This window comes from Oncorhynchus mykiss, chromosome 29, assembly GCF_057628025.1.
Source record: "Oncorhynchus mykiss isolate SJ-2025 chromosome 29, ASM5762802v1, whole genome shotgun sequence".
Taxonomy (NCBI): domain Eukaryota; kingdom Metazoa; phylum Chordata; class Actinopteri; order Salmoniformes; family Salmonidae; genus Oncorhynchus; species Oncorhynchus mykiss.
Genome location: NC_143050.1, coordinates 640,820 through 657,196, shown reverse-complemented (window position 1 = coordinate 657,196; position 16,377 = coordinate 640,820). Strand labels below are relative to the sequence as shown.

At 44.0% G+C, this 16,377-nt stretch overlaps 1 protein-coding gene across 9 annotated transcripts in view; it reads right to left on the bottom strand.

The window, feature by feature from the left end:
* crfb12 (cytokine receptor family member B12) overlaps positions 1–12,947 on the bottom strand; it is a 31,671-nt gene extending 18,724 nt beyond the window's left edge. For 6 of the 9 annotated variants that reach the window (XM_036967178.2, XM_090226188.1, XM_090226189.1 and 3 more), the window contains exon 1: positions 12,529–12,895. The gene's annotated coding sequence lies outside the window, so the exon portion shown is untranslated. 9 annotated transcript variants of the gene reach the window in all.
* Positions 12,948–16,377: the final 3,430 nt, after the last annotated feature.

The window sequence follows — 16,377 nt, the reverse complement described above, 5'->3', positions numbered from 1 at the left end:
ACCAATAGTGCAAAAAATGTATTAGGTGAACAATAGGTAAGTAAAGAAATAAAACAACAGTATAAAGACAGACTATATACAGTAGCGAGGCTATAAAAGTAGCGAGGCTCTATACAGACACCGGTTAGTCATGCTGATTGAGGTAGTAAGTACATGAATGTATAGTTAAAATGACAATGCATATATGATAAACAGAGAGTAGCAGCAGCGTAGAACGAGGGGTTGGGGGGCGGGACAATGCAAGTAGTCTGGGTAGCCATTTGATTTCCTGTTCAGGAGTCTTGTGTCTTGGGGGTAAAAACTGTTGGCTTTTGGTCCTAGACTTGGCACTCCGGTACCGCTTGCCATGCAGTAGTAGAGAAAACAGTCTATGACTGGGGTGGCTGGGGTCTTTGACAATTTTTAGGGCCTTCTTCTGACACCGCCAGCTGTAGAACCTTTTGACGATCTCAGGACCCATGCCAAATCTTTTTAGTTTCCTGGGGGGAATAGGTTTTGTCGTGCCCTCTTCACGACTGTCTTGGTGTGTTTGGACCATTCTAGTTTGATGTTGATGGTGACACCAAGGAATTTGAAGCTCTCAACCTGCTCCACTGCAGCCCCGTCGATGAGAATGGGGACGTGCTCAGTCCCCCTTTTCCTGTAGTCCACAATCATCTCCTTAGTCTTGGTGACGTGGAGGGACAGGATGGTTTTCTGGCACCACTCGGCCAGGTCTCTGACTTCCTCTCCATAGTCTGTCTCGTCGTTGTCGGTGATCAGGGGAATAGGTTTTGTCGTGCCCTCTTCACGACTGTCTTGGTGTGTTTGGACCATTCTAGTTTGATGTTGATGGTGACACCAAGGAATTTGAAGCTCTCAACCTGCTCCACTGCAGCCCCGTCGATGAGAATGGGGGCGTGCTCAGTCCCCCTTTTCCTGTAGTCCACAATCATCTCCTTAGTCTTGGTGACGTGGAGGGACAGGATGGTATTCTGGCACCACTCGGCCAGGTCTCTGACTTCCTCTCCATAGTCTGTCTCGTCGTTGTCGGTGATCAGACTCGTTGTCGGTTACCATGCTGTGTTGTCATGTGTTGTGTTACCACTGTTGTGTCGTCTGCAAACTTAATGATGGTGTTAGAATCGTGCCTGGCCATGCAGTCGTGAAGCCATTCTTGTGATTATTGTGACTTTGCCATTGTAATTGTTTGTAAACTTGTATAGTCAAATGAATCTATGATCGTATGCTGTCCATTTGTTGTTTGTATGCTGTTCTTTGTATGACATTTTAATATTTGATTATTAACCAATGATATTAGGCCACTCTTGGCCATGATTACAGACACCTGTGTCTTTTGACACTATATAAACGAGTCATCCCGCAGTGTTTGTGATTATACCCTGATGAAGACAGCTTGGCTGTCGAAACGTTGGTAATTACATTTTTGCATCTGAGCTCCTAGAGTGGGCGGCTCTCTTTTATTTTCAAGTTTAAATAGGTTTTAAACATTAGCTATGTCGACTAAGTTAACGTTATCTAGCTAGGTTCACTAGCTACTTTAATGGTAGCTAGGTTAAAAAATGTTCACGTGTAAACAAACATGCAGTGGACGGGCTATTTTGAAAATATGAATATATTAAATTAATGCACAATTCTGGGAATATTTATTTGTAGATTACAATTTTAATGGTTTGGCATTATAAGTGGTGTGAAAATATATTTAGACATTTTCCTGGATAACATTAGCATAATGTTTTCTGTTAGAGTGGAGAGGAGGAAGACTGGATAGGAAGAAGAGTGAGATAGAGGAGGAAAGATAAATGATTGCAGCGCCTGCCAATTTATTTTTCCAAACAATGTTTTTGAGATAAAGTACAAAAATGAGGCAAGCAATGGGAATCTGTTAACCAAAGTATTTTATATAATAGTGTACTATTTATTATTAAAGATTGGAGAGGAAGGAGAAGGAAAAATTAAGGGAGTAAAAAGAGTGAAGCAAGGAGAGTGTGGAAGAGTGAGGTGGAAAGGTGAAGAGAAGGAAAGGAAGACGAGTGAAGAAAAGAGGAGAAAGACTGGAGAAGAAGAAAAAGTTAAGAGAGTAAGAAGAGTGACCCAAAGAGAGTGAAGAAGAGCAAACAGAGGAGGCACAATGGCTCTTTCCCAGAAACGGAAATGCCATTTTAATGACAACATGATGAGAGAATTTCCATGTATACGCTCAGGTCAAGACGATAGAATGGTTCACTGCACCCTTTGTAATTCCTCTCTTTCAAATGGCAGAGGGGGAAGAACAGCAGTGGTAGAACATCAGCAGACAAAAACGCATAAAGCCTCTTTGATTGGCTGTGTTGGTTTGCCCTCTGTCACCACATTCTTCAAGAAGGTAGAGCCTTCCCAAGAACAATATGATTTAGCTGTGCAGGAGGGTGTCTTTGCATACCACACTATGTGACACAATCATAGTTACAGATCTATGAACTGCACAGCACAACTCACACGGAAGCTTTATGAGCCTAAGTTTACATGTGCTAGGACAAAATGTGAAGCCATAGTGAGTAACGTGTTAGCACCATGTGCTAGGACACAATGTAAAGCCATAGTCAGTAACGTGTTAGCATTATGTGCTAGGACACAATGTGAAGCCCTAGTGAGTAACGTGTTAGCATCATGTGCTAGGACACAATGTGAAGCCATAGTCAGTAACGTGTTAGCACCATGTGCTAGGACACAATGTGAAGCCATAGTGAGTAACGTGTTAGCATCATGTGCTAGGACACAATGTGAAGCCATAGTCAGTAACGTGTTAGCACCATGTGCTAGGACACAATATGACGCCATAGTGAGTAACTTGTTAGCACCATGTGCTAGGACACAATGTGAAGCCATAGTGAGTAACGTGTTAGCACCATGTGCTAGGACACAATGTGAAGCCATAGTCAGTAACGTGTTAGCACCATGTGCTAGGACACAATGTGAAGCCCTAGTGAGTAACGTGTTAGCACCATGTGCTAGGACACAATGTGAAGCCATAGTGAGTAATGTGTTAGCACCATGTGCTAGGACACAATGTGAAGCCATAGTGAGTAACGTGTTAGCACCATGTGCTAGGACACAATGTGAAGCCATAGTGAGTAACGTGTTAGCACCATGTGCTAGGACACAATGTGAAGCCCTAGTGAGTAACGTGTTAGCACCATGTGCTAGGACACAATGTGAAGCCATAGTCAGTAGCGTGTTAGCACCATGTGCTAGGACACAATGTGAAGCCATAGTCAGTAACGTGTTCGCACCATGTGCTAGGACACAATGTGAAGCCATAGTCAGTAACGTGTTCGCACCATGTGCTAGGACACAATGTGAAGCCATAGTCAGTAGCGTGTTAGCACCACGGGCAACTACTTTGGTAACACAGGACCTAGACCAGGTTGAATATGTGTCCCTGTCCATTGATGTGTCCAATCATGGACATGTAAAGCTGCTGCCAGTAGTGGTCAGATATTGTCAGATATATGGCAGAGGAGATTGCAGCTGAGGTCCTGGTGGTCATCCCAAAATGTAACCTGCAAAACAAAGTCGTGGCATTCTCTGCCGACAACACAAATACCAACTTTGGACTGAATAGGCTGGGGAGGGTCAATGTCCATACCAACCTTGGAGGACTGAATAGGCTGGGGAGGGTCAATGTCCATACCAAAGTTAAAAATGCTCTGTAGTGGGAGGTGATTGGCTGAGGTTGTCCTGCCCACATCATTCATAACACGCCCAGAACAGCTTTGGATATGATTCCCCTTGATGTTGAGTACCTGCTCACCAAGATATTTTCATATTTTCACCGTCAGAGTAGAAAGACTGAAGAGCTTTTGCGATTTTGTTGGCCAGGAGTACTGTCGTGGCTGATTCAGAATTAGTGAGGTAACATAGATAAATAAGATGTTTCATATTTTTCTTGTCATTAGAATGTCTTCTTTTGGACTATACTGTTGGCAGTTGCAGTTATTCCTTCTCAGCTCGGGCTTAGTCACTAGGGGCCCAGAGAGCTGAGAGGTTAGGCTTGTCTTCATATGTCAATGTATCTGTTAAACCATGTGATGCTATGAAGAATATCAGAAGGGGAGGAGGACAGAATGGAGGCTTGTCTTCTTATGGGAATGTGTCTGGAACTATGGTATGTCCCCTCTGAGGGGAACACTAAAATAACACATCCTAGATCTGAATGAATGAAATATTCTTATTAAATACTTTTTTCTTTACATAATTGAATGTGCTGACAACAAAAATCACACAAAAATTATCAATGGAAATCAAATGTATCAACCCATGGAGTCACACTCAAAATTAAAGTGGAAAACCACAAATTTTTGTCAGTTATCACCAACTCAGAGAGAGAGAGAGGAAGAGAGAGAGAGATAGATGGAGAGAGAGAGGAAGAGAGATGTATTTCTCAGTTTCTTTGTTTTTAGAATTTCATTTTTTAAAAACCTTTATTTAACTAGGCAAGTCAGTTAAGAACAAATTCTTATTTTCAATGACGGCCTAAGAACAGTGGGTTAACTGCCTGTTCAGGGGCAGAACGACAGATTTGTACCTTGTCAGCTCGGGGATATGAACTTGGAACCTTTTGGTTACTAGTCCAACGCTCTAACCACTAGGCTACCCTGCCGCCCCGAATGAGATAAACACAAGAATCTAAAAAGAATAGATGAAAAAGTAACTTTTCACCTCAAATTAAGAGGTGACAAAGTTTAGATTAAGTTTTGACTCTCGCTAGCTAGCTACACAAGGAAAACCTAGCAAGCGGGCTAACAAGCTAGCCAGAAAAATTGAGCTAGAACAAACCTACTAGCAAGGGGAGTTAATAAAACGACATCAAACGACCAAACTGAGTGAGTAAACCAGAAAGGAGCAGAGACTCTAATGTTGAACATATCTTCAGTTTTTTGTGTGAAGATTTTTCACTCTTTTTGCTGTTTTTTTTGTGCTAAATTAGAGCTAGCTAGCATTAGCAGCAGACAAACATAAACAGTTGCTATGATAACGGTGCAGCAGCACCATGTCCCCACTCCCCCTTGGCGCTGACTCCATTCTCTACCCTCCAGAGGCCCAAAATAACACAAAGAGGAAAGCTTTTAAACAGAAACTACTAAAGGGGAGGCCAGAACCCCTTTTTGCAGACCTCTACAAATACGGTGACGTGAGTAATCTCATCTTCCTCACTGACCAGCCAAATGCCTGGCGCTCAGCAGTCTGCTCTCACTACCCATCCATAAAGAAATAGGGAATCTGTAATGGGTGGAAGCTGAAAGTCAAATAGACAGATTACAGCACCATGATAACAATCAACCTCTACAAGACTGGGACTGTCAGGGTGTAAGGTAACAGACTGGGACTGTCATGGTGTCAGGTAACAGACGGGGACTGTCATGGTGTTAGGTAACAGACTGTTTATAACAGACTGGGACTGTCATGGTGTAAGGTAACAGACTGTTTATAACAGACTGGGACTGTCATGGTGTCAGGTAACAGACGGGGACTGTCATGGTGTTAGGTAACAGACTGGGACTGTCATGGTGTCAGGTAACAGACTGGGACTGTCATGGTGTAAGGTAACAGACTGTTTATAACAGACTGGGACTGTCATGGTGTAAGGTAACAGACTGTTTATAACAGACTGGGACTGTCATGGTGTCAGGTAACAGACTGTTTATAACAGACTGGGACTGTCAGGGTGTAAGGTAACAGACTGGGACTGTCATGGTGTAAGGTAACAGACTGTTTATAACAGACTGGGACTGTCATGGTGTCAGGTAACAGACTGTTGATAACAGACTGGGACTGTCATGGTGTCAGGTAATAGACTGGGACTGTCAGGGTGTAAGGTAACAGACTGGGACTGTCATGGTGTAAGGTAACAGACTGTTTATAACAGACTGGGACTGTCATGGTGTCAGGTAACAGACTGTTTATAACAGACTGGGACTGTCAGGGTGTAAGGTAACAGACTGGGACTGTCATTGTGTCAGGTAACAGACTGTTTATAACAAACTGGGACTGTCATGGTGTCAGGTAACAGGCTGGGACTGTCAGGGTGTAAGGTAACAGACTGTTTATAACAGACTGGGATTGTCATGGTGTCAGGTAACAGACTGTTTATAACAGACTGGGACTGTCAAGGTGTAAGGTAACAGACTGGGACTGTCATGGTGTCAGGTAACAGACTGTTTATAACAGACTGGGACTGTCAGGGTGTAAGGTAAAAGACTGGGACTGTCATGGTGTCAGGTAACAGATTGGGACTGTCAGGGTGTAAGGTAACAGACTGGGACTGTCATGGTGTAAGGTAACAGACTGTTTATAACAGACTGGGACTGTCATGGTGTAAGGTAACAGACTGGGACTGTCATGGTGTCAGGTAACAGACTGTTTATAACAGACTGGGACTGTCATGGTGTAAGGTAACAGACTGTTTATAACAGACTGGGACTGTCATGGTGTAAGGTAACAGACTGTTTATAACAGACTGGGACTGTCATGGTGTAAGGTAACAGACTGTTTATAACAGACTGGGACTGTCAGGGTGTAAGGTAACAGACTGGGACTGTCATGGTGTCAGGTAACAGACTGTTTATAACAGACTGGGACTGTCAAGGTGTAAGGTAACAGACTGGGACTGTCATGGTGTCAGGTAACAGACTGTTTATAACAGACTGGGACTGTCAGGGTGTAAGGTAAAAGACTGGGACTGTCATGTGTCAGGTAACAGACTGGGACTGTCAGGGTGTAAGGTAACAGACTGGGACTGTCATCGTGTAAGGTAACAGACTGTTTATAACAGACTGGGACTGTCATGGTGTAAGGTAACAGACTGGGACTGTCATGGTGTCAGGTAACAGACTGGGACTGTCATGGTGTCAGGTAACAGACTGTTTATAACAGACTGGGACTGTCATGGTGTCAGGTAACAGACTGTTTATAACAGACTGGGACTGTCATGGTGTAAGGTAACATACTGGGACTGTCATGGTGTAAGGTAACAGACTGTTTATAACAGACTGGGACTGTCAGGGTGTAAGGTAACAGACTGGGACTGTCATGGTGTCAGGTAACATACTGTTTATAACAGACTGGGACTGTCATGGTGTAAGGTAACAGACTGGGACTGTCATGGTGTCAGGTAACAGACTGGGACTGTCATGGTGTCAGGTAACAGACTGTTTATAACAGACTGGGACTGTCATGGTGTAAGGTAACAGACTGTTTATAACAGACTGGGACTGTCATGGTGTAAGGTAACAGACTGGGACTGTCATGGTGTAAGGTAACAGACTGTTTATAACAGACCGGGACTGTCATGGTGTCAGGTAACAGACTGGGACTGTCATGGTGTCAGGTAAAAGACTGGGACTGTCATGGTGTCAGGTAACAGACTGGGACTGTCATGGTGTCAGGTAACAGACTGTTTATAACAGACTGGGACTGTCATGGTGTAAGGTAACAGACTGTTTATAACAGACTGGGACTGTCATGTGTCAGGTAACAGACTGTTTATAACAGACTGGGACTGTCATGGTGTAAGGTAACAGACTGGGACTGTCATGGTGTAAGGTAACAGACTGTTTATAACAGACTGGGACTGTCAGGGTGTAAGGTAACAGACTGGGACTGTCATGGTGTCAGGTAACAGACTGTTTATAACAGACTGGGACTGTCATGGTGTAAGGTAACAGACTGGGACTGTCATGGTGTCAGGTAACAGACTGTTTATAACAGACTGGGACTGTCATGGTGTAAGGTAACAGACTGTTTATAACAGACTGGGACTGTCATGGTGTAAGGTAACAGACTGGGACTGTCATGGTGTAAGGTAACAGACTGTTTATAACAGACTGGGACTGTCATGGTGTAAGGTAACAGACTGTTTATAACAGACTGGGACTGTCATGGTGTAAGGTAACAGACTGGGACTGTCATGGTGTAAGGTAACAGACTGTTTATAACAGACTGGGACTGTCATGGTGTAAGGTAACAGACTGGGACTGTCATGGTGTAAGGTAACAGACTGTTTATAACAGACTGGGACTGTCAGGGTGTAAGGTAACAGACTGGGACTGTCATGGTGTCAGGTAACAGACTGTTTATAACAGACTGGGACTGTCATGGTGTAAGGTAACAGACTGGGACTGTCAGGGTGTCAGGTAACAGACTGTTTATAACAGACTGGGACTGTCATGGTGTCAGGTAACAGACTGTTTATAACAGACTGGGACTGTCATGGTGTAAGGTAACAGACTGGGACTGTCATGGTGTCAGGTAACAGACTGTTTATAACAGACTGGGACTGTCATGGTGTAAGGTAACAGACTGGGACTGTCATGGTGTAAGGTAACAGACTGGGACTGTCATGGTGCAAGGTAACATTAGGCTGTTTGAAACTGACTTTCAGACCATTAAGGAGAGAGCAGAGATAGAAGGACACCACCAGTGACATTCCCTCCCACAAGACAAACTCCACCAGCACCACCCTCACCCCTACTCTCCCCACCCAAAAAGGCACATCCTGCACCACCCTCACCCCTACTCCTCCCACCCAAAAAGGCACATCCAGCACCTCTCTTCCCACCATAGTGGAGGACACACCCCAGGAGGAGAGCAACCCCCTCAGTGCAAAGCAGGCCCTGGCCCTCCTCACCACCATGGCTGCCATGAGGGATGAGTTCACCAGACTGGAGGGGGAGGTGCATCTGCTGAGGTAATGCGTGAGCAAACTGCAACTAGATAACCACACCTTAGAGGAGCTCCTAACCAAGGTGTAAACAGCAACCAGACAACCACACCTTAGAGGAGCTCCTAACCAAGGTGTAAACAGCAACCAGACATCCACACCTTAGAGGAGCTCCTAACCAAGGTGCAAACAGCAACCAGACATCCACACCTTAGAGGAGCTCCTAACCAAGTTGCAAACAGCAACCAGACAACCACACCTTAGAGGAGTTCCTCACCAAGGTGTAAACTGCAACCAGACATCCTTAGAGGAGCTCCTAACCAAGGTGTAAACAGCAACCAGACATCCTTAGAGGAGCTCCTAACCAAGGTGTAAACAGCCACCAGACATTAGAGGAGCTCCTAACCAAGGTGTAAACAGCCACCAGACATCCTTAGAGGAGCTCCTAACCAAGGTGTAAACATCAACCAGACATCCTTAGAGAAGCTCCTAACCAAGGTGTAAACAGCCACCAGACATCCTTAGAGGAGCTCCTAATCAAGGTGTAAACAGCAACCAGACATCCTTATAGGAGCTCCTAACCAAGGTGTAAACAGCAACCAGACATCCTTAGAGGAGCTCCTAACCAAGGTGTAAACAGCAACCAGACATCCTTAGAGGAGCTCCTAACCAATGTGTAAACAGCAACCAGACATTCACACCTTAGAGGAGCTCCTAAACCAGATGTAAACAGCAACCAGACATTCACACCTTAGAGGAGCTCCTAACCAAGGTGTAAACAGCAACCAGACATCCACACCTTAGAGGAGTTCCTAACCAAGGTGTAAACAGCAACCAGACATCCTTAGAGGAGCTCCTAACCAAGGTTTAAACAGGAACCAGACATTCACACCTTAGAGGAGCTCCTAACCAAGGTGTAAACAGGAACCAGACATCCACACCTGAGAGGAGCTCCTAACCAAGGTGTAAACAGCAACCAGACATCCTTAGAGGAGCTCCTAACCAAGGTGAGGACAGAGCAGGACAGCAGCCTTGCAACACAACATCCACCAGCCCCCCCTCTACCCCCTCCAGTCCATAACTATTAGAAAGTGTTATTGGAGGGAAAACAAATTACGTTTTTAAATCAATGTACACTAAAAACAAATGTGTGGTTAACATTGGTATCAAGCCAACAGACTTCTTCTCTCAGGGACGGGGAGTGAAACAGGGCTGTCCAATAACTTAAACACTATTTAACATCTACATTAATGAATGGGCAAACACATCAGAGGAATCGGCAGCACCTGGTCTCACCCTACACAACACTGTCTACTGTATGCAGATGACCTGGTGCTACTGTCTCCCACTAAGGAGGGTATGCTGTAGACAGATGACCTGGTGCTGCTGTCTCCCACTAAGGAGGGTCTGCTGTAGACAGATGACCTGGTGCTGCTGTCTCCCACTAAGGAGGGTCTGCTGTCTCCCATTAAGGAGGGTCTGCTGTAGACAGATGACCTGGTGCTGCTGTCTCCCACTAAGGAGGGTCTACTGTCTCCCACTAAGGAGGGTCTGCTGTAGACAGATGACCTGGTGCTGCTGTCTCCCACTAAGGAGGGTCTGCTGTAGACAGATGACCTGGTGCTACTGTCTCCCACTAAGGAGGGTCTGCTGTAGACAGATTACCTGGTGGTGCTGTCAAACATGGCTGCCCAGAGAGGACAGTCTGGCTATAGAGACCGGTCGTCACAGACAAACCTGGCTGCCCAGAGAGGACAGTCTGGCTATAGAGACCGGTCGTCACAGACAAACCTGGCTGCCCAGAGAGGACAGGCTGTGCTCACTCTGCTCCAGGGGAGAGGTAGAGACAGAGCTGCATTTCCTATTACACTGTGACAAATACTGAGACATAAGAGAATCATTCAATACAACGAATTTCAAACTATAAAAGATGAACAAAAATCTGATATTTATTGGGAGAAAAGCCAAATATGTGTCCTCCTGCCGTAACCTGAGGGACAGCCAGTGAAAAGTACAATGTAATGTCAATAATATTTCCCATTTAGTTTTGTTTTGTCTTTCATACCATGTCATGTGTCTTCTCAGTCAGGTTGAGACTGGTCTACTACCAGGTCATGTGTCTTCTCAGTCAGGTTGAGACTGGTCTACTACCAGGTCATGTGTCTTCTCAGTCAGGTTGAGACTGGTCTACTACCAGGTCATGTGTCTTCTCAGTCAGGTTGAGACTGGTCTACTACCAGGTCATGTGTCTTCACAGTCATAATAAACCCCAGGAAGAGTAGCTACTGCCTTGGCAGGAACTAATGGGGATCCATAATAAACCCCAGGAAGAGTAGCTGCTGCCTTGGCAGGAACTAATGGGGATCCATAATAAACCCCAGGAAGAGTAGCTGCTGCCTTGGCAGGAACTAATGGGGATCCATAATAAACCCCAGGAAGAGTAGTTGCTGCCTTGGCAGGAACTAGTGGGGATCCATAATAAACCCCAGGAAGAGTAGCTGCTGCCTTGGCAGGAACTAATGGGGATCCATAATAAACCCCAGGAAGAGTAGCTGCTGCCTTGGCAGGAACTAATGGGGATCCATAATAAACCCCAGGAAGAGTAACTGCTGCCTTGGCAGGAACTAATGGGGATCCATAATAAACCCCAGGAAGAGTAGCTGCTGCCTTGGCAGGAACTAATGGGGATCCATAATAAACCCCAGGAAGAGTAGCTGCTGCCTTGGCAGGAACTAATGGGGTTCCATAATAAACCCCAGGAAGAGTAGCTGCTGCCTTGGCAGGAACTAATGGGGATCCATAATAAACCACAGGAAGAGTAGCTGCTGCCTTGGCAGGAACAAATGGGGATCCATAATAAACCCCAGGAAGAGTAGCTGCTGCCTTGGCAGGAACTAATGGGGATCCATAATAAACCCCAGGAAGAGTAATTGCTGCCTTGGCAGGAACTAATGGGGATCCATAATAAACCCCAGGAAGAGTAGCTGCTGCCTTGGCAGGAACTAATGGGGGTCCATAATAAACCCCAGGAAGAGTAGCTGCTGCCTTGGCAGGAACTAATGGGGATCCACAATAAACCCCAGGAAGAGTAGTTGCTGCCTTGGCAGGAACTAATGGGGATCCATAATAAGCCCCAGGAAGAGTAGCTGCTGCCTTGGCAGGAACTAATGGGGATCCATAATAAACCCCAGGAAGAGTAGCTGCTGCCTTGGCAGGAACTAATGGGGATCCAAAACAAATACCAATACAAATACAGTGTGACATCACAGCAGCAAGATTTGTGACCTGTTGCCACAAGAAAAGGTCAACAAACATCATTTTAAATACAACCCACATTTATGTTTATTTATTTTCCCTTTTGTACTTTAACTATGTGTACGTCATTACAACACTGTATATATTATTATGTATATATTTTTTACTATTTGCACATCGTTACAACACTGTATATAGACATAATATGACATTTGTAATGTCTTTATTCTTTTGGAACTTATGTGAGTGTCATGTTCACTGTAAAACGTTTTTTTACTTTGTTACTTTTGTTTAGAATCTACTTGACTTGGCAACATAAACATGTTTCCCATGCCAATAAAGCCCTTTGAATTGAAATTGAGCGAGAGAGGAAGAGAGAGGAAGAGAGATAAAGACAGAGACAAAGGTAGAGAGAGAGAGAGAGAGAGAGAGAGAGAGAGAGAGAGGGGATGCCTGAGGTGCGTTCTTCAAGTGAAATAGTTTGCAAACGTTAGCTAGCACAGTCCATGTGGTTTGTTACTCTGTCAAACTGAAGCCTTGTTGATCTCTTGTGAGGTGTGGTTGTACCTCACCTGTCTCGGAGCAGGGCAGCATCTCATTGGCCATTTCTGACCCTGTTACGGTCATAACAGGGTTGTCATGGTGATGTCATACAGGTCCCCGGAAGTACACAATGTCCATGAAGTTGATTGATTTCTAATTTTCCCAGGTCAGAAGCGTCCCAGTCCAGGTGTGTATGTTTCTCTAGTTGCTAGTGTCTGGATCTCCCAGTCCAGGTGTGTATGTTTCTCTAGTTGCTAGTGTCTGGATCTCCCAGTCCAGGTGTGTCTGTTTCTCTAGTTGCTAGTGTCTGTATCTCGCAGTCCAGGTCTGTTTCTCTGCGTTATATACTTCCTATCTTCATAACAAACCTGTCGGGCCATGTTCCTTCAGACATCCTGTTCTACCTGTTCAAGCACACGCTAACACACACACCACAAGCACTGGGTCTGACCTACCACTCTGCATTCCACAGACAAACCAGAAACCAATTCTATAGGACCCACCCACACACACACACACACACACACACACACACACACACACACACACACACACACACACACACACACACACACACACACACACACACACACACACACACACACACAGTGGGGCAAAACAGTATTTAGTCAGCCACCAATTGTGCAAGTTCTCCCACTTAAAAAAATGAGAGGGGCCTGTAATTTTAATCATAGGTACACTTCAACTATGACAGACCAAATGAGAAGAAAACAAATCCAGAAAATCACATTGTAGGACTTTTAATGAATTTATTCGCAAATTATGGTGGAAAATAAGTATAAATAACACTCTCTCTCCATCAGGTAGAGTTCCTGTATCACAACTAAAAGGTGTAATAAAAAGCATGATTCAGTAGTTACATTACATTCATAAACATTATATAACTGTATATACATCACTATTATTGTTATTACAAATAAAATAAAAGGCAGTCAAAAAGTTAAGAATGGAAATACTATAGAGAGAGAGAGACAGAGTGACAGAGAGAGAGAGAGAGAGAGAGAGAGAGACACAGACTGACAGAGAGAGAGAGAGAGAGAGAGAGAGAGAGAGAGAGAGACAGACTGACAAAGAGAGAGAGAGAACAGTAACCTTGGGAAAATCCTCTGCATTATCATTAAGCAGACTCATTCATTTCCTCAATGAAAACAATGTACTGAGCAAATGTCAAATTGGCTTTTTACCAAATTACCGTACAACAGACCATGTATTCACCCTGCACACCCTAATTGACAACCAAACAAACCAAAACAAAGGCAAAGTCTTCTCATGCTTTGTTGATTTCAAAAAAGCCTTCGACTCAATTTGGCATGAGGGTCTGCTATACAAACTGATGGAAAGTGGTGTTGGGGGTAAAACATACGACATTATAAAATCCATGTATACAAACAACAAGTGTGCAGTTAAAATTGGCAAAAAACACACACATTTCTTCACACAGGGTCGTGGGGTGAGACAGGGATGCAGCTTAAGCCCCACCCTCTTCAACATATATATTAACGAATTGGCGCGGGCACTAGAAAAGTCTGCAGCACCCGGCCTCACCCTACTAGAATCCGAAGTCAAATGTCTGCTGTTTGCTGATGATCTGGTGCTTCTGTCACCAACCAAGGAGGGCCTACAGCAGCACCTAGATCTTATGTACAGATTCTGTCAGACCTGGGCCCTGACAGTAAATCTCAGTAAGACCAAAATAATGGTGTTCCAAAAAAGGTCCAGTCGCCAGGACCACAAATACAAATTCCATCTAGACACTGTTGCCCTAGAGCACACAAAAAACTATACATGCCTTGGCCTAAACATCAGCGCCACAGGTAACTTCCACAAAGCTGTGAACGATCTGAGAGACAAGGCAAGAAGGGCATTCTATGCCATCAAAAGGAACATAAATTTCAACATACCAATTAGGATCTAGCTAAAAATACTTGAATCAGTCATAGAGCCCATTGCCCTTTACGGTTGTGAGGTCTGGGGTCCGCTCACCAACCAAGACTTCACAAAATGGGACAAACACCAAATTGAGACTCTGCATACAGAATTCTGCAAAAATATCCTCCGTGTACAACGTAAAACACCAAATAATGCATGCAGAGCAGAATTAGGCCGATACCCACTAATTATCAAAATCCAGAAAAGAGCTGTTAAATTCTACAACCACCTAAAAGGAAGCGATTCCAAAACCTTCCATAACAAAGCCATCACCTACAGAGAGATGAACCTGGAGAAGAGTCCCCTAAGCAAGCTGGTCCTGGGGCTCTGTTCACAAACACAAACACACCCCACAGAGCCCCAGGACAACAGCACAATTAGACCCAACCAAATCATGAGAAAACAAAAAGATAATTACTTGACACATTGGAAAGAATTAACAAAAAAACAGAGCAAACTAGAATGCTATTTGGCCCTAAACAGAGAGTACACAGTGGCAGAATACCTGTCCACTGTGACTGACCCAAACTTAAGGAAAGATTTGACTATGTACAGACTTAGTGAGCATAGCCTTGCTATTGAGAAAGGCCGCCGTAGACAGACCTGGCTCTCAAGAGAAGACAGGCTATGTGCACACTGCCCACAAAATGAGGTGGAAACTGAGCTGCACTTCCTAACCTCCTGTCCAACGTATGACCATATTAGAGATACATATTTCCCTCAGATTACACAGATCCACAAAAAATTTGAAAACAAATCCAATTTTGATAAACTCCCATATCTACTGGGGGAAATTCCACAGTATGCCATCACAGCAGCAAGATTTGTGACCTGTTGCCACAAGAAAAGGGCAACCAGTGAAGAACAATATTTATTATTATTATTATTTATTTATTTTCCCTTGTGTTCTTTAACCATTTGTACATCGTTGCAACACTGTATATATATATATATATATATGTATAATATGAAATTTGTAATGTTTTTATTGTTTTGAAATTTCTGTATGTGTAATGTTTACTGTAAATTTTTATTGTTTACTTCACTTTTGTATATTATCTACCTCACTTGCTTTGGCAATAACACATGTTTCCCATGCCAATAAAGCCCCTTGGATTGAATTGAATTGAGAGAGACAGACAGACAGAGAGAGAGAGAGAGAGAGAGAGAGAGAGAGACAGAGAGAGACAGAGACACAGAGAGAGAGAGACTGACTGACTGACTGAAAGAGAGAGAGAGACTGAATGACAGAGAGACAGAGAAAGAGAGAGAGAGAGAGAGAGACTGACTGACTGACTGACTGACTGACTGACTGACTGACTGACTGACTGACTGACTGACTGACTGACTGACAGACAGACAGACAGACAGAGAGAGAGAGAGAGAGAGAGAGAGAGAGACAGATACACAGAGAGAGAGAGACTGACTGACTGACTGAAAGAGAGAGAGAGAGAGACTGAATGACAGAGAGACAGAGAAAGAGAGAGAGAGAGAGAGAGACTGACTGACTGATTGACTGACTGACTGACAGAGACAGAGAGAGAGAGAGACATATAGGGGGGAGAGAGGGAGATAAACAGACATGATGAGCTCCTGCATTTTTCAGCATTTTCTTAAAAAAAGATAGATTAGGAGTTAGATAAACTTGGATTTTTTGTCAGGAACACATACTGAATTCTACCCTCTACAACATAACCCCTACTTCAAATCAAAACTTAAAACCTACAACCTGATTTTGGACGGAATTACGGAATCACCTGGAAGGTTCACAACTACCAAGATGTATTACTTTATACAGCAAACTCTCTGGAAAACAACAGAAACCTGAAAACACCATCCAACCTGGAACTGATTGAGTAATGTTTAGTCTGAAACTATATTTTATTTCCAAAAGCCAAGAAGAAAAATACACAACATTACTTTATAAG